Genomic DNA, 23284 nt, shown 5'->3' with positions numbered 1-23284 from the left:
TTTTCACATGATCCTTCAGAAATCATCCAAATATGCTTATTTGGTGCTCAAAATTTATTTATTTATTTTAAATATCATTTTTTGTGACAGCATAAAACATTACTGTCACTTTTTATCATTGTACTAAATCATTGCTGTAAATGAATTTCTTTAAAAAATGACTGTATGTTGTCTTTTTCTTGCATGAAATGCTTTGATAAGTGTTAAATGTTTGTAGTGACGTGGCTTTTCCTCTCAGCTCTGTGCCGCTTCAGCGAGAGCATTCTAGAATACCTGGCCAACCTGGACAAAGCTCCGGACCCCACTGTGCGTAAAGATACCTTCTCTAGTGAGATTTACTCAGCCTATGACATCCTGTTCAACAGCTGGATCCAGAGCAGAGAGTCCAAGGTACATTTAATGAGACGAAGCACACATCCAATTACAGCTAACTCACTTTGAGACCAGAGAGGGCCAACTGGGTTCAGTTCAGTTTTCTTTGGAAGTGAGCTTGTGAACTAAATCTACTTCTTTTAGAGAGGTGGATTTCTTTGTAAAAGCTGAAGATTGGATTATATGTAGTAATTTTGCCTTTACACATAACATTATTGCAGCCGGAAAAGAATACAAATCTTATGTTCTATTTAAAATACTTCTTGGTCACTAATCATTCAAGATTCAGATGTCATTTTAGAAATTTTTCTCAGTCAGTTTTTTTCTCTCTCTGTTTTTGTTATTATCTATTTCAGTGTTTTTGTTCATTTGCCTGTAGTGTGAATGTGGATTTATGTATGTGTTAAAATGATACATTCTTGTGTGTCATTCTGCAGCTGCGTCTGACTGTTGCAGAGGCTCTTGGGTCAATGAGTCACCTGATGGCACATGATAAACTGGAAGAACAGCTTCCCAAACTACTTCCCACTATACTTGGCCTTTACAAGAATAATTCAGAACACTACATCATCAGCAAGGTAAAGTCCTCCTCACCATTTCACAATTACAGCAAATGTTTGGTGGAAGTTATTAGTTCACATGCTTTCCCCCACTCTGGAATGTTTCCATGTGTTCAATAAAGACATGGAAATGTGTAATTGTTTTGCCATCATTTAATCAGCCTGCTGTGACTTACAGTACATAGTCAGATCTGATTTTATGATCAATCTACGAGACAATCCAGGACCCTGTACTGCCTAATGTAGTCAAATTCTGTTTGTGTTTGTTTAGAGCTTGTGTCAGGTCCTGGAGGCCTCTGTGAATATGGGCAGCAGAGTGCTGGAGACACAGATTGATGGTCTCTTAGTTGCTCTGCACCAGCAGGTCAGTGTTTCTTTCACTCACTCTTCATGTGCACCACTTTTTCGTATTCATTAAGACAAAAGCGTTTTGCAGACTTCTTCTACATCCCCTGCACAACTTCTTATAATCATGTTTTAATTTTGGTGGAACAAGTTTTAAGTTGCCTAACAGTGTTACACAGAGTTACACAGCCCAGGGCCATTTAACGGTTTAACATAGTAGGAATTATTCACAAAAAATCAGATTAGAACAGTTGTTTATTAACTGTTTATTTTAAACCATTCATTTTGCAATTTGAGCATTTTTATTAAAATTAGTTATTTCCTTTAAAATTAACAGCTTCTTGCCAGTTTAATTAATTTTGATCATTTTCATTTAGATCATTTAATTGTATTCATACCTTTTCACTGCTTTGTTCCATTGAAATTCCAGTTTTCTTAGTTATTAGATAATAATTTGTGTTTCAGGTCCTCATTGTCCTCAATTTTTCCTTCCAGATATGCACACCTATGGATTTTAGCAACCCCAACTGTGAAGAATCACAACGAGGTCCTGCGATGCTTTACTGTTCTTGGTGGGTCTTGGTTAAACCCTTTCCTTAATTTTAAGGTGCATGCGAATGTAAACATCTGATTCAAATCTATTTTCTGGACTAGTCATGTGGACATGAACTCAAGCTAATGTTGTATTCTCAGTCAGCTGACTGCTGTAGCAATATCGTTGTCATGTGCAGATGGAGTCTGAGCTGAGATTAAGTTTAGTGTCAGACCAGCAGGCTCCTCCAATCAGGGAGATGATATCATACAGTTGTGTGCTCGGTGCTGATTTGAGGTGACACACACCAGCTGGATCGCACTTCTTTTGCTTTTGGGTTTTATCAAGCAAATGCAAGGAGTCCCAGGAGCTGTTAAGTGTTTTCTGTCTGTGTGTGTGTCACTCATGAGCTGGTGTTTCAAATTGTGTTGGTGCTAGACTACTAATGCATAAAATATATAAATTAGAATAATGACTCATTAGATATAATTTAAGGAAATAAATAAATCAAATCTTTTTTTTTTTTTTACAATTTACCCAGATTTTTAGCCCAAATAATATTCAACTTGGGTCCTAAAACAAAACCCTTTTGAGAGCTGCTGGTCAAGGTAATGTAGCTGCCTTTATATGAAGCATCTACCAGGCATTAAAACCAGACACCACTGACTAATGTATGCATTCATACATAGATTTTGGTGGTTCATTTATTGGAACAGAACACTGCCAAAGCCTTTATCTGTAACTGAGGGTAAACTTGGCAAATTGCATTCATTTTCACTTCTATATTTTGCTGCTTTTGGCCCCAGCTAACACATTCACGGACCGTCTGATGGTATTTGTTCTCCAGAGGTTGGAGAACAGTAACGAAAGGAACAGAATGGGCTCACTGGCTGTACTCAGACACCTCATCAACTCCTCCAGTGAGTTTTAAACATGTAATCAAAATACGTCAATGATTTCTTCCTCAGCCAGACACTCTTATCCAGATTATCATACCTGGCTATGAAAATATCAGAATGTTTTGCTGCCATTGTCATTTTAAAGACCTGTATTTTTAAAACTCTGTTCTGTCTGTTCAAGCCTCCATTATGGAAACCAACAGGCTCCTAATTCTAGCCAGCATCAGGCAATCTCTGGCTGACCACAGTAATAAGGTACATAAATATATCCTCCCTATGTGATAAGTGACAAAATATGGGTATTTCATTAACTTTGGGCACTTTCTGTCCTGCGGACCTTTTGAAAATAAACTCCCTTAAAGTACATTATTCACAGTTTTACTAGTTTATTTAATTTTTCTACTAAAATGTCCAGCAGTGAATGTCCATGCATCATAGAAGGATTTGACATTGGCTTCCATTCAAAGTTGTGAATTTAACTTATGCACAAAATTAGAATATTGCATAAAACCTTTGCAAATAAAGAACTGTTTCCATCCTATGTCTTCAAAAAAAAAAAAAAAAAATACATTTCCTGAAAACTGATGCAAAGTATCAGTAATATAAATGAAAAATGCTGCAACTCTTTATTCCTACAAAATAAATGACTTGTGCCAGACAAAACGCAATCGCAAACAATGTTCCATTTCTTGATGATTGGGAATGCAGCTGTTTGATGATGGAAAAATAGGTGGATGGAAACATAGCTATTAACATTAAAAACATTTCTAGAGTGTCATTGCTACCACATCTCAAGTTATGTATTGCTTTTGATAGGATTATGTGGTATAAATGAATACAATTAAATTCACACTTGCATAATTTGAAATGACATGAAAATGTTTTGTTCACAGATGTTTTTTAATCTTGATTTTTCTTGGTTTTCTTCACACATCACATCTATCATCTTAAGTGTTCTACACTGACACCTGGGTAATCAAGTACACAAATATATAGGTTTGTCATTTGGTGTTGGACAGTTTGAAAATTACACATTTGTTGCATTTTTTTTTTCTGAAAATTCATGATTTTTGCAGAATAAATATGTTTTCACACTGTTGATTATTTTATTGTCTTGGAATAGTTTATGGTGAAAGTCAGACAAGTGTAAACACGATATAATATATGACATTTTTTGTTTTCAAGTGTTTAAAAGTTTTAATATGACATTCAACGTCTGGTACATATAAGTACCAAAAGTTATATAAATATGTGATCTATTTTTTATTTTCATGTAAAACTCATACTGGTGTAATACTGCTCATTGTGAGTGCTCAGAAAGGTTTCAATAATGGTGTTTGCCTGTGCAGGTGAAGAAGAGAGTGGTTCAGGTGATCAGAGCTAGGAGGGAGGAGACCTGCTTGTCCGTTTCATCATCCAGCACTGTGCTCTACCAGACACTTACCATGTACAAACAACACTTACTCAATTACACATTTCTTATCTTACTGCTGATCAGCAGTGTCACATGACTGTAACTGCAAATTAACATCCTGCTCGCTGATCATATTTAACTTCTCTTTATGTTCCCAATCTCCTTGCTTGATTTCCCATGCATTGCATTGCAAGATTGTCTATAGTCCATTCGTTTAATATCAATTCAGCTTTTTAAATTCAGTTCATAGTCCATGTTGAGCAATATTTCAGTTCATACCTCAGTTTTTAAATATTTACATTAGTTAGTTAGCTTTGCACTGTTATTGGCTTTAGTCTAGCCCTAGTTATGCTAGGTTGTGGGACACAATACTAAAATTGTTAATATTCACACAGCCAGGACAGCGACCTCCAGACCCAGAGGAAGTGACTAATGAGGCTCTGCGTAGCATGTGTGATAACACATTGCACCTTTTCACTACCACAGTGGGCCGCCTGACTGATGTGAGTATGCAGATAAGTACAAACAAGCATATACTTTCCTCATCTTGATGAGGTCATGAAGTCATGGTTCGTCTTTCAAAATGTGCAGTAATCACCTTTGTTCTGTTTTATTCTGTTGTGCAGCATTATGATTGATTGTAATTGCATGTCATTTTTCAAGTGAACTTGTAGTTAAATCCATGGTTTTGCTGTACTACTCTGTTTAAGCATGGTATTTGTAGTAATCAGTCCGCCAAAAATCCATGGTTACCACACTTTTACTATAATAAAACCATGGGTAATTTTCATAAGGGTATTAGGGAGAAAATCAGTGTCTGTAGTGGTGACAGTCCTGCTGCCCCTAAATCAGGCACATGCACATCTGCAATGCATCTTATTATCCTAAAAACAACTCAATGAAACTCTTACATAGTGAAAGATGGGCTTTGCTGTCATTCAGTACAGTCCATCATTTTCACAGCCAAAGTCAGCAGTCCCAGCCCGGCACTGCCGCTTGTAAGAGAGAGTGTCTAGAGAAATATTAGATCTTTTTTCCTGTGAGCCTCCCAACATCAACAGCAGGCTGTTGACAGGGATCTCTCCTCCGCAGACAGAAGAAGACAGTTTATGTGCCGATGAGACTGTCTCCATTCCCTCCGCCAAAACACATTCGAATGATAACCAGGAAAATGTCAGGAGATGTACATATAGCCAGACTATATTTAGACTTTTGTTGTGTCTATCTTGTTAACATGTTGTTTTAAAGCACTGAGTTTGGACTTTTATGAAGTTTATTGTGAATATGGATTTATGTTTTGTGGGATTTATTCTGTTTAATTCACATTTATTTGTATCTATCCATCTACACACATCTACATACACACATTTATACATACATAGAGTATAAAATATTTATAAATAAACAATGTAAGACCTCCACTTCAAAATGACCTCAAAATATTGAACAAAATTCCACTATAAAAATTATTTTATCTATAAAAGGGAAAAAAACTGTATTAGTTACCAGTAACTTCACTTAGGCTACTATACACAGTAAAAAATGTTGTTACATTTTTTGTTATTGCAAGTGAATAAGGAAAATCATCATAAAATTGAAAGTGAAATAAAAAACATAAAAACGTAAATTGACATTTCTCAGAAATCCCTGTCACACTTGACATTTGATGTATTTTATTAATTAAAATAAAATGATCTTATTTATTTTCTTATTAGTAGATTATGGTTTTATGTTACATTTTACAAAGTTTAATTGATGTTTATTGCTATTAATTCTTTATTATTTATTTTAGTGTAATAATTGTGGCCCTGATGGGAGGTATTAACACTTTGTCTTAAATTGACCAACACCCCCATATGTGTCGCTTTGGTTTACTTCATATACATCTGAAATGATGTTATTTCCTGTGTAGGTTTTGTGGCCGATGTTGCTTTGCTACCTGACCCCAAATCAGTATGCCAACGTTGCTACCCCATTGTGCAAGAGTTTAATTCTGCTGGCCAACAAGAAACAAACAACTCAAGAACCCAACTTCATCATCAACTTCAATGCACAAGGTGTGGACACACACACATGATGTCACTGATGAGCCTAGACTCAGACTCAGAGTTTTTCCACTGTCTGACCTAAAGACACTCTGGAATCACACTTTCTGTCTTTTTGGCAGTGTGGCAAATCCAGCTGCAGTTATTAAACCCTTTTTTCCGCTGTTGGCCTGAAACTAAATTTCGTTTTGTTTTCATTGCAAGTCGTTTGCTTTGCCTGTTCAGTCTGTTTCTAATTAGTCAAATTAAATGTGGTATTTATCAACTGAATAAAGTTTTTGGGGCAAAGGCTAATTGTTTCTTACGCTGACAGTGATTAAATTGAACTCTAGTAGGACAAATAAGTCCCAGGTTCAGTGATTATTTATTCGTTAATTGTAATGCTTTTGGATCATGGGCTTCACTAATGGGTTACCCTTGTCTTCCCTCCCCCTCTCTCTGTCGTCTTCTCTGTTTCTTCATTCTTCCCGCAGGCTCTAGTCTTCCCTCACAGTATATCCCGATGATAAGGCTCTTGGTAAATGTCAAATTCCCACTGTTTTTTTTTTTTTTTTATTTACTGTAGATTGGCCTAAGTTTCAACTGGGCAATGAGTAAGGTAAAATGTAAATAAATTATTTTTGTATAATAACAGTCACTGTGGATATTTCACTGTTCCTTTTTATATATACCAGTGCTACTTGCATACACTACTATTCAAAAATTTGATGTCAGCAAGATTTTATTTGAAATGAAATAAGGATAGTTGACCTAAAAATGAAAATTGTCATCATTTACTCACCCTCATGTTGTTCTAAATCTGTACAGGATTATTTCTTATTTTGTACATAAAAGATGTGTTCTTCAAAATAAAAAACATAAAAAAAATTCTACCATATCTAAACTATTTCTAAACATAAATATTGATTTCAAGCTAACAGTATTTTTTTGTCTAGATTTTAGTCTGCTGCAATTTTTCTGCAGAAAAATTCCTGCAGAGTTTCTCCTCATACTCTCTTTTTTGAATCATCATGTCATTTAGTCTATGCTTAGTGCAGACCGTAAAACATCTAAAATTAATGTTCCATTTTCCTCAGGTGAATGCTGCGTTCCCGTTTCGATGGAGGGGACATGGTGCCCCCTCTCTAAGTCTGCTCCATGCTATCAGCCCTAACATTCATCCTAAGGCTGAGCCTCTGTGGGAAAAGAGATTCCAAAGCTGGTCACTTATCTTGAAGGTTTGTTAAAATATACAACAGTGATGTAGTGGATTAGGTACAGAGCTTTTCTTCATCAGGCTACCAGAACATGCCACCTATTGGTCATAACATCCAGCTACACTTTTCAAAGTTTCGTGATGATTCCAAAGGTCTAGCCACCTCCAAACTGATTTTGGACTTCATCTCTGTCTAATTGAACCTGCTGTGAGATTTCAATGAAGTAGGTAAATTTACTGACATAAAATGACTTGTTACCTTATTTAGTCTAGTAACTGATACTTAACAGGTTCTCAAGCCTCGCTCTGTCAGTTTTTAGTCAAACGAGTGCTCATCTGATATGATGAGGTTTCAGTGAAACCTCTCATGTGTCTTCCAAAACCACAACCACCTGTCCTAAGAGACTCACAAGACAACCAGATGTTTCCAAGATGCAGCCAAAGTAATTTTTTAATATGAAAAATCATATTTCACATTCAACAACTCTTCCAAGATAGTTACATGGTATAGCTTTAAAAATGTAAATTTGGATATCCCATTATCTTTGACTTTTTCCAGAGTGTGGTTTGAATGCATCTCTGACGAAATTTTATCTCTGTCTTTAAACCAGAATCAACAGAAGATTCTCTGGGTAAAAAGAAATGGGAAGAAACTTTACTTCAGGTCTGTAGTAACATGTATGAATAAATCATGCTAAAAAGAGAGGCTTGTGTTATTAAAAATGTTATAGGAGATCTATAGGAATAAATCATATCTATATCTATAGTGAAAGTTGAGCATTGACCAGGTGCAAACGTCCTAATGGCCAAAGTTTATGGTATTTAATCAGACATTGCTTTCTGTTTGTGATCAAGCTGCTGTCTAAAACTCTGGCAGCCATTGATGATAGCCAGTGGACTGGTCAGCTTGCAGTAGAAGCCACACGATACCTTCCTATCTACAACAACGCTCTGGAGGAGAAGGTCAGTTTGGAAATCCATCTGTGCCTTTTCATACTATAAACCAGATTTATTATTTCAGAAAAGGAACTTTCTAAGTCCGATAGATTTTTTTTTCTTGTGATAAACTCTTCTTTCTTTCTCAGAGTTTTTTGTATAGGTGTATCGGTGTGATTCTCCAGCAGTGCTATAATAAAGAGCTGGTAAGGAAACAGCTGCAGGAGATCTTGATCGACACTCGTCACAATGATGCAATCGAAAGAACGGTATGCCTCTGAGCAATTATTAGTTCACTTCTAGCTTCTGAAATAAGAGGTATGACTTCTCACAGAGAGTGAAACAGCTTGCTGAAGCACCGCATGCTGACGGCACACCAAAACCTTCTCTAGGGAATTGTGTTTCTCGATTCATCATTTTAACCACACTGCCACCAAAAATTTGAAGAAAAATCAAATATTAGAAAACTATTTAAATCGAGTTGCAAATTGACTGCAGATTCTTTACGGAAAATAAGTCAAATATTTCTATTTCAGGAAATAAATAGCAGCATGTTTCAAGTTGAAAACATGGTACTCCATTGGTGGGTGACCAATTGGACATTCTTATCCATTGCTGTCCCCAAATTTAGGTAATTTTTCTACTGCCTAGTGTTGCAAGAGATCACATATCACATTATTTCTAATCATAGAAACTATGTGATAATTAAGAATAATGAAAGTAACAGGCAGTATTTGGTATGCAGGGTGTTGCCATGGGAATCGGGCTGTGTGCCAGCAGTCATCTCGATGGTACTCTGGAAAAACTGGAGGAGTTTGGGAAGTCTGACGCCTTCAGGAAAGCCTAGGGATATTTGGTCTTCTCAAAGTAGGCCGAGCTTCATTGTACTGCTTACGTGATTCAAATTAAAACATCTTTTTATTTCCCAAATTACACTGTTAAAAACTGTAACATTTAATTTTGGTTTGAAATGATTGTTTTACCATGTTATATGTTTTTAATAATGGTAATTGTAAAATGTAACAGCGCACAGTGTTTCGTTGAGAGTTCTGTTAAATCGTAAGTGCTTCAGAGACTGTATTTTACACATTTATCTTGTTGTGTTTCACTTTTTTTTGTCATTCAGGATAAAAACTATGTTGATGTGGAGAAAATGAAGAGCATGCTCATTTTGTGTTATGGTTTTGTTGCGTTGCACGCTCCAGAAGATAAGCTCCTCACTCGCATCGATAGTGACATTCTCCACAACATCTCCAAGAACTTCAACACCAAGGTAAAGCAGAGTGGTATTCTAAATTCTATTTCTTATTTATTCCTCTGAAGTCTTTTAGTCTTTTTAGTCCGTTACCACATGAGAGTGTACTCATAAAAGCTGACAAAAAATAACTTTTAGCATATTTACACTTTTAAAAATTATAGTCTCTTTTCTGAGAAAAATGAACCAAAAAAAACTGATGACTAGACTTGCAGTTGCATTAGATGTTTGGTGGAGGTTTTTGGAAAAATGAAAAAATGTCATGCCTCTGTAGACATTCTATTATGTTAGATGAACAGCCCGTTTATTTGATCAGAATTAATACATTAATAATTTCCCATTGTTTGTTACAGCAGTGAGGCACAAAAAAGAAAGATGTGTTGCTGCTGTGAGGTGTTTTGCTAAACAAGTCCTTTGAACGTCCTAGTGTATTGTTGACAGGATTCAGTTGGTTGCTTTTGTGGCTGCAGTTATGACAGTTTGATCTAAATGATTTTTAACGACAAGGATCATTAATTCTATTTGAGTGCTGAATCATACCTCATCAATATTCATAATGTAATTGTGCAATTTAAAATAATTTCACTGTTAGGGAGCCATGTAACTCATTTTGTTTTAACATTCTGCAGTCCATTTTGAATATCAAAGTTGAGTTTGTCTTGTTTTTTGGGGGATTTTAGGAGAATTTTCTTAAACTGAGATGATCTGAAGATTCACTTAATTCATTGTTCTTAAAGTGCATTTTGTTGTTAAATAAAAATTATCTTTAATGCTTGTGAATTACATTGCATCATTACTTTTATTGTTGCACAGGTTCTGGGAATTAAAGTAGAGACCAAGGTACCGTGATGGGAAGTGATCACAAGGACCTTCTCTCACCTCTGACCTTTAAACTTTAAACTTTAGGGGAAGTCGTGGCCTAATGGTTAGAGAGTCGGACTCCCAATCGAAAGGTTGTGAGTTCGAGTCCCGGGCCGGCAGGAATTGTGGGTGGGGGGAGTGCATGTACAGTTCTCTCTCCACCCTCAATACCACGACTTAGGTGCCCTTGAGCAAGGCATTGAACCCCCAACTGCTCCCCGGGCGCCGCAGCATAAATGGCTGCCCACTGCTCCGGGTGTGTGCTCACAGTGTGTGTGTGTGTGTTCACTGCTCTGTGTGTGTGCACTTCGGATGGGTTAAATGCAGAGCACAAATTCTGAGTATGGGTCACCATACTTGGCTGACTTCACTAACTCACTTTCTCTTCAGTCTTGATGCTGCAATCAAAATCTTTACAGTATAACCTTTTGAGCTTCTCAAAAAAGTTCATAAACCTCTCAGCTATCTCTTTATGACCCTGAGATGGATTTGAAAAAGCATTTATAAGCTCTTCCTATTTATTTTGGATCTTTTTAAAAGGTCTGTTGTGTTATATTAGAGTTTAAAATAAAGATGACATTTAAAACTATCTTTACACTACTAAGTAAAAGTGCAATGTTTTTGAGGAGTTCAAAAAGGGCTCACTAACCTGATAACCTTTGTCTTACTACAGCGTCACGGTGTCTTGGTTTTCTGGCTTTTGTGGATTTTATAGGTGGCTTGATTCATCATTTCAACTTTTTCTATCGAATCACAATTATATTGTCAAAGATTGTGATTTTCATCTCTTATAGCACTAAATAAATTAAAATAAATGACTTTATAATGAGCATGCTGTGACCAGGAAATACTTTCCTAATTCCAGGTCTTGATTTGCCTTTGCTGTTTGATTGACATTTGCTCTGTTTCATTGCGCATAGTTTGAGCGTGTGTTTGCATCTCTTTATATGTGTTTGTGTGTATGAATGTTTATGGGTACTTCGTAGGACCTGACTATGAAGCTCAGTCTCATTCATAGTGTCGGACTCATCGCCGAGGCCATCAGCAAAAGTGTTCGTAAACAGGGCTTCCTGTTCTCCCGCAAACAAGAGTTGATGGGCGTTATGATGGTGAGAGGTTTGATATGAAGATCATTCAGTTTTTAATATACAGAACTGTATGTGTTTTCAATGTAAGAAAATGTTTGATTGTTTGCTTTAAATCTCAGATCATTTTCATAATGGTATGCAGACTTATTTGGCGTTTGTCTGTTATTTACCTGCAGGATTTCATAAAAGCTGAACCATCAAATGTCATGCGTACCCCTGTTCGCTATCTTGTATTGACCACATGTGTCAACCTCATGTATCCTACCATTTGAAATCTTTCTTATGTTCATCTTCACTACTGTGTTCATGCATTTTTAAAAGATTTGTAAACGTATGCTAAACTGGCATCTTTGTCCATTGCGATGCAGTGCCACACTCTGTTAAGAACTTGACTCCAGTCTTCAGAAACTTAGATCCTCCTTTAACAGAAAATGAAATCTTTGACTTGTTAAAAACACGTTTGAATGGAGTTTATGGGCTTCCTACTGTGGACACAGCAAAGAGAGGTCAGAATAAAATATGCGTGTATCTACGCATGCATGTGAAACATTAGTACTCTGTCCTGTAAGCTTTAAACAGGAATTATGTTTTTTTTACTGCAATGCGTTTTCCCTCAGGTCTTATATTCAGATACTTTTGATGCTCTTCATGAATTGCTGAGGAATGTGCTAGCCAGAGACTTGAGTCCTGTCTGTCTGCAGTCTGTGTTTAAGGTAAAGAAGAAACCATCAGTTACTTGCCATTTTGCAGTCCCTTTGTCTGAGCCCCATTTATTGAGTGCTTTTGCACTTTCCAGCATATAGAAAGCTGGCTGAGCTCAGGAAAAGACCATGAGCGGGAGAGGGCAGTAAAGACCACAGCAGAGTTACTGCAGTTCTACTTGGACAATCTCAGTGTGAAGGTCATTGACTAGGGGTGTAACGGTACGCAAAAATCACGGTTTGGTACTACCTCGGTTTTAAAGTCACGGTACGGTTCATTTTCGGTACAGTAAGGGAAAGAAATGCAAACATTAAACTGCAGGTTGTTTATTACTATACACTTCTTTTTAAAATACTTTTTAATAAAATATATATAAAATAAAAAAAGAATAAGAAATAAAATACTGCTGCAAAGTTCTCCACTAAATAAAATAATCATATAATAAAATATAATGAAAAATATAAATAAATAACTATGATTACAGTGCAGCATTACCAATCCCAGCTTGTAGGCCTGCTTCACCAGAACCGTGCCTGCTGCTGTAGGTGACTTATGCCGCGTTTCCACTGAAATTACCCGGAACATTTGTACCAGGAACTTTTTTTCCCCCCAGACCTGTTGTTTTCTGCGTTTCCACTGCGGTGTAAAGTACCGGGTAGATTAGGCAAATAGACTGGTGACGTAGGTCTGCGCGCGTTTCTCAATACAAAGTACCGCTGATTAAAAAAAAAAAAAAAAAAAAAAAGGACGCTGATTTTGGACGTGCATCCTTGGTAGTTCAGGCTTTGTGCATTCGACTTGGAAGTGTGATGTCCGCGACGACGCGAATCCTGTAATTTTCCTCTCTGTATATTTACAATAAAACGAAATAGGATATCAAATACCACTGCCTCCTTTGGTTTTCATTTAAGCATAATAACAGCTGCAGAAATGTACTTAGTTCAGGGATATGTGTATATGCAGCCATTACAATGAAACGAAATATTATATAAATTTGCCTTTTTTAATTTCATTTTAACATATAGATAAATTGAATACAGACCAAAGAAAACCTGTTAGATTTCCCCTGCAGCTGAATTATATGTTATGTTTTAACCACTAAAGAGACATCAGAGCCAGCGGCACATATCAGAAGGTCTAGCCGAAGTGAGGCTGCTCTCTGCGGATACATGAGGACTGAGCTCCCGCTGATCGAGTGGAGCTCACCGTCTATGAGATCGGCAAAACACATTTTTAAATAGGCGCTGTCTTTATAAATAAACCACAGATTTGAGTTTTAAACAACTACATTCTCGTCTGAAATACTTTTAAAATTACATTTCATGACACAATAACAGTAATGTTTGAAAATGATCCGAATAAATGGTGTTTGAACTCAACCAATGCTGCGTGAACTCAGATCGCTTTGGCTACTGCAATTTTCCCCTCAGTATATTTACAATAAAACGAAATAGGATATAAAATACCACTGCCTCCTTTCGTTTTCATTTAAACATAATAACAACTGCAGAAATGTACTTAGTTCAGGGATATGTGTAATGTTATATACCAGTGGTTCCCAAACTTTTCCATTCCACGACCCACCTAGACAAGTGTAATATATTTCACGACCCACCAAAATATTAAAAAAAAAAAAAAACAACGAGTGAAATTACTTTAAACCTAATCTTACTTAAAATTTTTATGACAGAAATTAAGTATTTAAGAAAAATAACCATTTTATTTTAGAGTACAACTGAAAATTTCACTACAAATTTACAAGTTTTAATTTTTGTTTACTGGCGTTAAAATATGTAGTGTCCATAAAAACGTGAAGCAGGCTCACTCCAGTGAAGTGTGATCTGCGCTGCTGTGTTTTGTTGCATTCATGATCCTTCCGTGTGTGTCGGCGAGAACGGAGCACAATCCAACACTTTTTTAGAAAAGCATAAGAAGCAAAGCAGAACTATCTAAAACAGTTTGGAGATTAAAATAATTGTGAAATAGGTAAAAAAAGACCGATTGAACCTTTTAATGACATTGCTCTGAGACCTTCAAAACACGCAACGCACACGGACTTAATTGCAATTTGAAAATCACACTAAGGATATTGCAGTTCATTATTAATGTTGGTGGGCTATATCGTTGTGATGAGTGGGTTCCCAGTTCCCGCCTCCTTCTTCCTGTGATTGTGAAGATTTTAATGTTTTACACTGGTGCCGAAGCCAGGGAGGAAGGAGGGGCGCGCTGCCGAAGATCCTTCGCCGCTGGGGTGAATCCGCAGTGCCATCGAGCAGGGCGAAGGAGTCTGCCGCCGAGGGTGCTCGATGTGGTGGGCTGGAGTGAGTTGCCGGGGGGGGGGGGGGTGGGGGGGGGGGGCGAACTCACTCCAGCCCACTGCCTCGATGACTCCTTCGTGGAAAGAGGTGGGAACCGGCGGACAATCAAACAAAGTTTTAATAACCAAATAAACACAAAACAGCGCGACAGCCCCTCTCGGATGACTGCCGTGCACAAATAAAAAACAAACACAAAATAAAACCCAGGCCTGGTCCTCTCTCGTCCTTCACTGTCATCGCTCCTCTTTTGTATCTTTCCGATCTCCTCCGTGGTTCTTGAGACCGGTGAGTGTTGCTCATTTCCCAATCACTCCACCGGCCTAGCTCTGTTCCCATGGCACTAGGCCCCGCCCCACTCGTCACATTCGTGCAGCCCTAGACTGAACTGTGTTAGTGTCTGTGTGTCATTGAAACGCAAAATTAGCTGCAGCCAAGTGACTTTGTGCGACCCACCTTGTTCCATTCCGTGACCCACGAGTGGGTCGCGACCCACAGTTTGAAAACCCCTGTTATATACAGCCATTGCAATGAAACGAAATATTATACAGACTTGCCTTTTTTATTTTCATTTTAACATATAGATAAATTGAATACAGACCAAAGAAAACCTGTTAGATTTACCCCGCAGCTGAATTATATTTTATGTTTAACCACTAAAGAGACATCAGAGCCAGCGGCACATATCAGAAGGTCTAGCCGAGGTGAGGCTGCTTCTCAGCGGATAGATGAACACTGATCTCCCGCTGATCGAGTGGAGCTCACCGTCTCCGAGATCGGCGAAACACATTTTTAAATAGGCGCTGTCTTTTTAAATAAACCACAGATTTGAGTTTTAAACAACTACATTCTCGCCTGAAATACCTTTAAAATTACATTTCATGACACAATAACAGTAATATTTTGAAAATGTTGATCTGAATAAATGGTGGTTGAACTCAACCAATCAGCATGTTTAGCCCCCGAAAGTTCCGGAACTTTGAAAAAGTACCACCTCGCCAGCAGGGACTTTCTGAGGGGCTTTTTTTAACCCGGAACTTTATTTAGTTCCTGGTTCCTGCGGTAGAAACACACCAAGTACCAGGCCAAAGTCCCTAGTTCCTGGGTAAAGTTCCTGCGGTGGAAACGCGGCAATAGAGGGAGACCGCCGACAGACCAGGCTCTTTTCTTCATGACAACAATATCTATACTTCATGTTGAGCATAAATATAAAGCCTACTGATAAAGGACACCGTCAACAGTATTGACCGCAAAATAGACTATGTTTGACAGGTGCAATATTTGAAAATCGATAATTATTAATTTATTTTTTAAATTACATTTATATCTGAATTTATGTCAACCTATAGACTTTCAAACATCAAAATGTCATGAATTAATATGTATTTGTGTACAAAATTACATATAAAATATTTTCCTATTCTGTTTTGCCTAGAAATGCTTCCAACACGCTTGCGTGTCGCGTGAAAAATAGGCGTCGGTTCTATTTCTAGCATGCACGCGTTTTCCGCACTGCTCGAGCCACGCCTGAGACGCGCGTCTCACCCAGGCAGTCTGCAAGCTCTATCCTGTTAACATGGGAGCCGAATTAAAAACGTACACGCCACGCAGCTGAGACAAAAAAGTTCTAGAAATAGAACAGACGCCTATTTTTCACACGACACGCGCGCGTGTTCGAAGCTTTTCCAGGCAAAATATAATAGGAAAATATGTTTATATGTCATTTTATACACAAATACATATTAATTCATGACATTTTGATGTTTGAAAGTCTATAGGTTGAGATAAATTCAGATATAAATGTAATTAAAAAAATAAATAAATAATTATCGATTTCTCAAATATTGCACCTGTCAAACATGGTATATTTTGCGGTCAATACTGTTGACGGTGTCCTTTATCAGTAGGCGTAGTTGTAGGTGTGTAAAAAAAAGTTTATATTGTCGTCATGAAGACAAGATCCTGGTCTGTCGGCGGTCTCCCTCTATGTCACCTACAGTAGCAGCAGCACCCCAGCGCTGCGTCAGGCAAGATTCTGGTGTGTAAAGACACAGAAAACGCGAAGCAGCCGTCACGCTCCTGACACGCAGCAGAAACGCCATGCAGCCAGTGTCTCACCGGCCTTAGAATCAGCTGTAGGGCGGGATTTGCGCTGAACGCAGAGACTTCCGCCACTTAATATGTTCGTTTGGAAACACGAAAATGTACTTATGTTCCGCACACAAAATATTGCATTCTGTCATTCGGTACACACGTGCACCGTACCGAGAGCCCTGTACCGAAACGGTCCGGTACGAACACACGTACCGTTACACCCCTATCATTGACACATACTGTATGTGTTTGTATATTACATGCACATCTATAGCATCCATAATGCAGTAACTAGTAATATTCTTAGAATTGGGAAAGGATTATTTTGAAGGATTATGTGTTACTGTGTTGACATACTCGTATTATTGTTACATTTTAAGCATCTCTAAAATCCCCAGAACAGCTTGTTTTACAGTACTTGTGCACCACATGAGCAAGGAAAGGGTTTTGTTTGTAGAAAAGTAATTTGAATATACTATAATTAAAAGATATAGGTTACAGATATTAAGTTATTTTAAGTAATCATTAAAGCAGTTATTTAATAAAATATAGAATTTAAATTTAACAGTTAAAGTGTTACTTTCTTGGTTAAAAAAATGTCTTCTGGTTATTTGTAGATTGTTACCAAAAATAACTGTGAGTGCATTCACTTTCAACACCTATTATTTTATTATTTCTCCCAAGCTGAAATGTTACATAGGATCATTTATTTTGCTCTTCCTAAAAGATGTTTTGGTTTCCTCAAGGCAATGATTAATGAAATATGTGCTTTGGGAAACAAATGTAGTTAAAATCTTATTAGATCTCAAGCTCGGTGCTTATGAATCTTTCTCTTTCATTCTTTCTCTCTGTCCAGAATCTTGTGACATTCCATAATTTGGGAGCTCTTGTGGGGCGCCTGGTCCCACGGTGCACAGACCCAAACCCTGAGAAATGCGACGGGCAGCCATAGACTGCGTCTATAGACTAATGTACATTCAGCTGCGCTATGAAGGTACTGCCCAGTTTTTCATAGCACAACTCAGTTTTGTCTAACCTAGGGTGAGCTTCAGATTGCAAATCTCAATATTATATGATGTGTTATGTAATGCTGATATACTTAGCAAAGGGTCTTTGCTCTTTCATTTTTCAGGCTTTTCACTGGACTACAAAGACGATTCAGTTAGAGGGACTTCCCATCTGAACACGTCAAAAATAAAAACCATGTGTTTTTGTAAATATCTTGACACGCAATGCCATTGACTTTCAGAGCTTGTTAAAACATATGCTAATGAAAACAATTAATTGCTAGATTCTTTACTGTTACATTAGTTAGGAAATGGTTTAAAATTTTACAACTTTTTTGTTCCATTTATTAATTTTTAATGCTATTTTAAATGGCTTACACTACTGTTCATATTTTTGGAGTCTGTATGCAAGACTGCATTTATTTGATCAGAAATAGATGAGAACAGTAATATTATGCAACAATGTTATTACAATGTAAATAACTGGTTTCTATTTTGAAATAATGTAATTTATTCATATGTTGGCAAGAATATGTCGGAAGCTGAATTTTCAGCATTACTCCAGCTTTCAGTATCACATGATCCTTCAGAAATCATTCTGATATGCTGATTTGGTGCTTGGAAAACATTTCTAAACATGTCTTTCATTTTATTTTAATCAATCTAATGTGTCCATGCTGAATAACAGAAATAATTTATTTAAAAAAAAAAGAAGAAAAAAATTGGTCATATCAATGGTTGCCAAGTCTAGGCTTTTCCCGCAGATTTGGCCTAAACACTGTTGCTGCGGGTTGATTTTCATGTCCGCAGGTGGAAGCGTCCCCAATATTGTGATATTTAGCCCATGGAATGCGAATTTTATAAAGGGAACCCTGCCAAAAACGTGTATTTCACCCAACCGGAATGCAATTTTTTACTGGTGGACCTTCCTCAAAATGTGATTTGAGTAGCATTAGGGCGAGTTTTGTTGGGAAAACTGTTTTGATTAATAGTTAATGATTTTCTATTGTAATGCACTGTTTTGTAGATGACCTGTGCCCTGCGTGAGATGATGCTGAACGGCCAGTCAGCTGATGCCGTGGTGTATCTATTTCCAAAGCTCTTCAGTGCTCTTCTAGTGCGCTTGGGCTCCAGTGTGGGAGTTCAGCTACCTAAAGATCTCAACAGCAACAGCATCATTTTAGACCGCAAAACAACCAACAAAATTAATGTTGCAAATTTTGATGTGTGTTGGTGAGTGGCATAAATATGGAATATAGAATAATTTAGGTAACTCAATTTTTATAATTAATGATTCGTTCTGCCTATGTGTTGATTAGTCAGATCGATAACTGAAGTTACATTTTGGGTCGGATGGTGAATTTGAGTGTAGCTACCCATGCAGACATCGCTGAGCTCCGAGTTAATGAGACATCTGTGTTTCTCTTTGCTGTGTGCTCAGGGTGGCAGTGGAGGCCCTGCGGATCCTGCTGGGTCGAGCTCAGCCGGACGCTGTCGTGAAACCATTAGATCAGGAGGGAGCTTGGGACAAGATGAAGGACCCGCAGCAGCACACAACAGGAGTCACTCTGCTCTCCAGGTACATACACCTGTCCTCTGTCATCCTCAAGTCATCTTGTTACTGTCTGTTGTTTGCAAACTTTTCTACTTGTTCTACTTCGTTAAAGAAGATGTGTATGGCAGTAGAATTGTTCTTGAGGACTCATGATGTGTTTTTATTACAATATTTTGAGAGCACCACACATCAATTTCAAGCTCTCGTAAATGTGCATGGTCTCATGCAGTGTACTTGTGGAAATTGTACCTGTAAATGTAAGAGTTTGGAGCTAACATGCTGCTTTCTATCCCATTGTGGTAAGATTAAGTGTGATCTTCTACAATACTTCATTTTGAAGAAGCTATTCTTTCTAACAGAGCAATGGCAAAGCATGCTGGTCCAAGACTCCCTGCCATTGTGGAAAGTCTGTGTCCTTCTCTCTGTAATATTTATGAGTGCCAGAGGATCACAGTCACAGCATTCTTCTCCGAGGTGAGAGCACTTTATTTTAATTTGATTTTAGTTAATGGTCTTAGTTCAAAGTTTATTAACCATGAATTACTAAAGACAAATTATTTCGCAAGAGCACAGATTGTTCCATTTTTTTATAAGTGTAATTGTTCAGATATCTCATGGTACTGTATATATTTCAATTTAGCAGAGATGCAATAAATTCATCAAAAGAAACAAATATAAATATTTCTATTTTGAATAAATTGTTCATTTAAACTTTATGAGAATCCTGAATTTTGTGGAAACTGTCATAGTCATTAGAATATTCTAATCAGGAATACATTTCATTTTAAAATATATTCAAATAGAAAACCGTTATTAGAAATTTTAGTAGTTTATAACAGTATTACTATTTGTACTGTATTTCTGATTAAATAGTGAGCATAAGAAATTTCTTTCAAAAACATAAAAAAAAATCTTACTTGATATTTGAATTGTAGCTTATAGAATGTTTTTTTGTTTACAAACAATGCAATCTAGAAAACAATTAATGATGATGATAATAATAATAATAAGTTTCATTTCATTAAATTTCTAGATTATAATAATGGCAACCTCATTTTACAATTGATAACCAAAAGCTTTGACATGTTGTTGTATCTTCACCCCTTACAAGTCCAATACGAGTGTATGTGCTAATATTAATATTTGCCAAGATGTTGTTAGATCCGAAATGAACCGTGCAGCAGCAATGTACCATACTGTGGCTGATGAACCAGACAGGTCTTTTTTTTTTTTACCGGAACCTTTTCACCCCTGTATTAATGTGTACTCCTCATAGCGGTTCAAGATTTATTTGTTTATTCCTCCAAGCTTCTGAACCACCACGTAGTGACTGAACTGATGATTTTGGACATGCTGATGAACAACATGATGGAAAGAATAACTTGACACCTGTGGTACGGTTCGGATGCTGGCGGTCTGAGGCCTGGGGAACATTGCGGTGGGCTCACCTGAAAAGGTATAGATGCTCCGCTTGACATCTGAAAACACTCATTGGATAAAGAGTCTTAATTGATTTCCTGGGCAGTGATTCTTGGCAACAGTTTGAGACACATGGCAACTTGTTTATGCAGCAATCAGTAAGGATGTGTGCAGAAAATTGTCTGTATTCTGAAATGCTGCCTGAAAGGAGCAATTCTTTGCATTTTATGTCTTCTCTCTGTAGTTAAGTTACTTACAACAGTGTTGTAACAAAAGCAGTCAGTTCAGCATGTAATTGTATGTTGCTAAATGTTAATCTCACTGCCTCTGTTCCCATTTAGGTGAATAAATATGCAAAGGAGCTTTTAGCAGCCATGAGTTCAGGTATGGAAGAAAAGGATGATCCAGGGAAACTCATCACGCTGGAGGCCATGTCTGGAATGTCCAAGATACTGCTTTACCTGGACCAAAAGAACGTCCAACTAACTGTGGTTTACATCTTCATGAAGATAAAACCCTTCCTGGAGAATGTGAGGGTCTTGAAAGAAGACAGGAATGTTTAAATCACAATTATAAAGTTACAATTTCCAGCTATAATTAGTATTTATGCTACTTCTTTAAGATGATCTTGTATTTGTATAACATTTTTTTAAAACACAAAAAGGCACAAATCCAATAATTTATGAAACAATTATAAAACAATTACCAAAAACTTTTTTATGTGTGTTCTGTATTTTGAACCCCTTTATAAGGCATGATGGGAAGACATAAATAATTAATAGAAAAAATACATATTAAATAAAATTAAATTAATGACCTCACCAAATACCTAGTATGGAGCCTTTTATTATAAAAACACACATAGAATAGCTGAGTCTGCTTATGAGTTCAGAGATTCCCTTTTATTGAGAATATCATAACCACTTTTCCTTTTTTAATACTCAATGTTTTTACGGTTCCATGCACTTTAAGTTTATAAAACCAGAACTAATAAATATGTGTTTTTGTCAAAGATCCAGGATTTTCCAGGCATGCTGAACTTCTACCCCATCACAGTCATTCAGTTCTTCAAGAGTAACTGGGCTGAGATCAGAGCCAGTGCTGCCATGTTTATTGGTAAAAAAAAAAAAAATCCTACTGTTTTTTGTTTGTAACAATTTTTATTTTATTTTTTTTGTCTGTGTGAATTCTTAGGGTTTTTGCTTGGGAACCTTCCTGATGAGCATTTCTCCCATATGAATATGGGATCAGTAACCAAGGGTAGGTACAGCATTTCTATAATAATATCTGCAGTCAAGAGATATACAGTATTTAAGCAAGGACAGCACATCCTTGTTATTCTGCTACATTTGTTGTTTCGTGGGACCTAAGGAATCTATTATTTTTGCTTCTATTTTAATGGAGACTTGTCTGGTCAAACACAGTGTAGAAGATATTGCTGTTGTAACTGTCCCATAAATCCCCTATGCATTTGTTTGGTTATTACTTGACTTATATATATATATATATATATATATATATATTTGTTTTACATTTATGTACTTTGATTCATTCTTTGATCCATGTCTTTTTTTACTGTCCACAGGTCTGGTTGATGCTGCTGCAGGATCCAGATCCTCTCGTGCGAGTGAAAGCCATTTTCACTGATGTTACCTCCACTCTGCAGCCAATCAGATTAGTCTTCGATTTTAAGTTTTTTGCTTTGGATGAAGAGGAAGCTTTAAATTGTAGTTCTATAATAAGCCTTGAAAGGTTTTTATTATTGACCAAAGACTGTGCACTAGTTCTGTAAGAAAAGAGAAGAATAAAAAGGAGAACATTTATTGACGTTACAGCACTTTTAAGTACTCTCATATATACGGTTTGTGATTTCCTAGCCCAGGTTTTTTTTACCAGCGGCAGTTTTAAATGTGAGGTACGTACCCGCGAGTCCTTAAAAAAATAGACTTATTTAAGTTTGTATGCAAGTACATCTAATATTACTGATATTACTTGCTTGACCATTCCTCTAGCGAGCTGAATGTTTACCACCACTTTAAAGCATTAAATCATTAAAAACATATATAGGATGAATCAATATGTTTTAAACCAACATCAGCACTGCAAGGTTTTCCTGGTAATAAAATCAGATGTACTGCTCAGTTAAGAGTTTAATCCTGTAAAAAAGCAGAAGGTTGAGTCATATTGACCACCCTAAACCTTCAGCAATAAATCACCCTAATAGGGAGGTGCATTAACATAAGCTGCTATAGCCTTTAACTGCAACTGAAATCTCCTGTACTGAAATCCACAATCAAAAATGATATTTAAATAAGCATTTATAGTGTTTTAGTGACTTCTGATTGTATCTCATGCACTACAGTGGAACAAACTCGATTGTGATTCCTTCTCAACCAATTCATAAAAGTAGACAAAAACAGTGCCAAAACATAGATTTATAAAAGATAAATTGTACTAGCGTTATGTTAAAAGATTTCATACTCATTTTGTAAAGCTTCTGTAGTTGAAACACCAGTGCTGGCCTTTCTGTGGCACTTGTCTTGTTTCGTAAATTGTAGCCTATTTGTTAAATGGATGTTAATTCACAAGTGTGGCCACTATTACAGAGTTTGAGCATGAATAGTATTAAGTGAATTCATGATGTTTCATCTTAATAAACTGGACAAAAAGTGATGGAAAGGTAAATCAAC

General features: G+C 36.8%; 1 long non-coding RNA gene and 1 pseudogene across 2 annotated transcripts; both read left to right on the top strand.

The window, feature by feature from the left end:
- LOC132157929 (maestro heat-like repeat-containing protein family member 1) overlaps positions 1–21272 on the top strand; it is a 32211-nt pseudogene extending 10939 nt beyond the window's left edge.
- Positions 21273–21402: 130 nt separating this feature from the next.
- On the top strand, positions 21403–21820 carry LOC132158584 (uncharacterized). Of its 2 annotated transcripts, none has more exons than XR_009437698.1 (3): positions 21403–21426; positions 21608–21710; positions 21789–21820. It is a non-coding gene; the product is annotated as an uncharacterized LOC132158584 (long non-coding RNA). The 2 variants fall into 2 exon arrangements; XR_009437699.1 differs by having other exon boundaries at positions 21608–21733.
- The last annotated feature ends 1464 nt before the right edge of the window (positions 21821–23284 follow it).

Source organism: Carassius carassius, chromosome 15 (assembly GCF_963082965.1).
Source record: "Carassius carassius chromosome 15, fCarCar2.1, whole genome shotgun sequence".
In the NCBI taxonomy this organism is placed as follows: domain Eukaryota; kingdom Metazoa; phylum Chordata; class Actinopteri; order Cypriniformes; family Cyprinidae; genus Carassius; species Carassius carassius.
The sequence above is the reverse complement of the archived record's forward strand: the minus strand, read 5'-3'. Positions and strand labels throughout refer to the sequence as shown.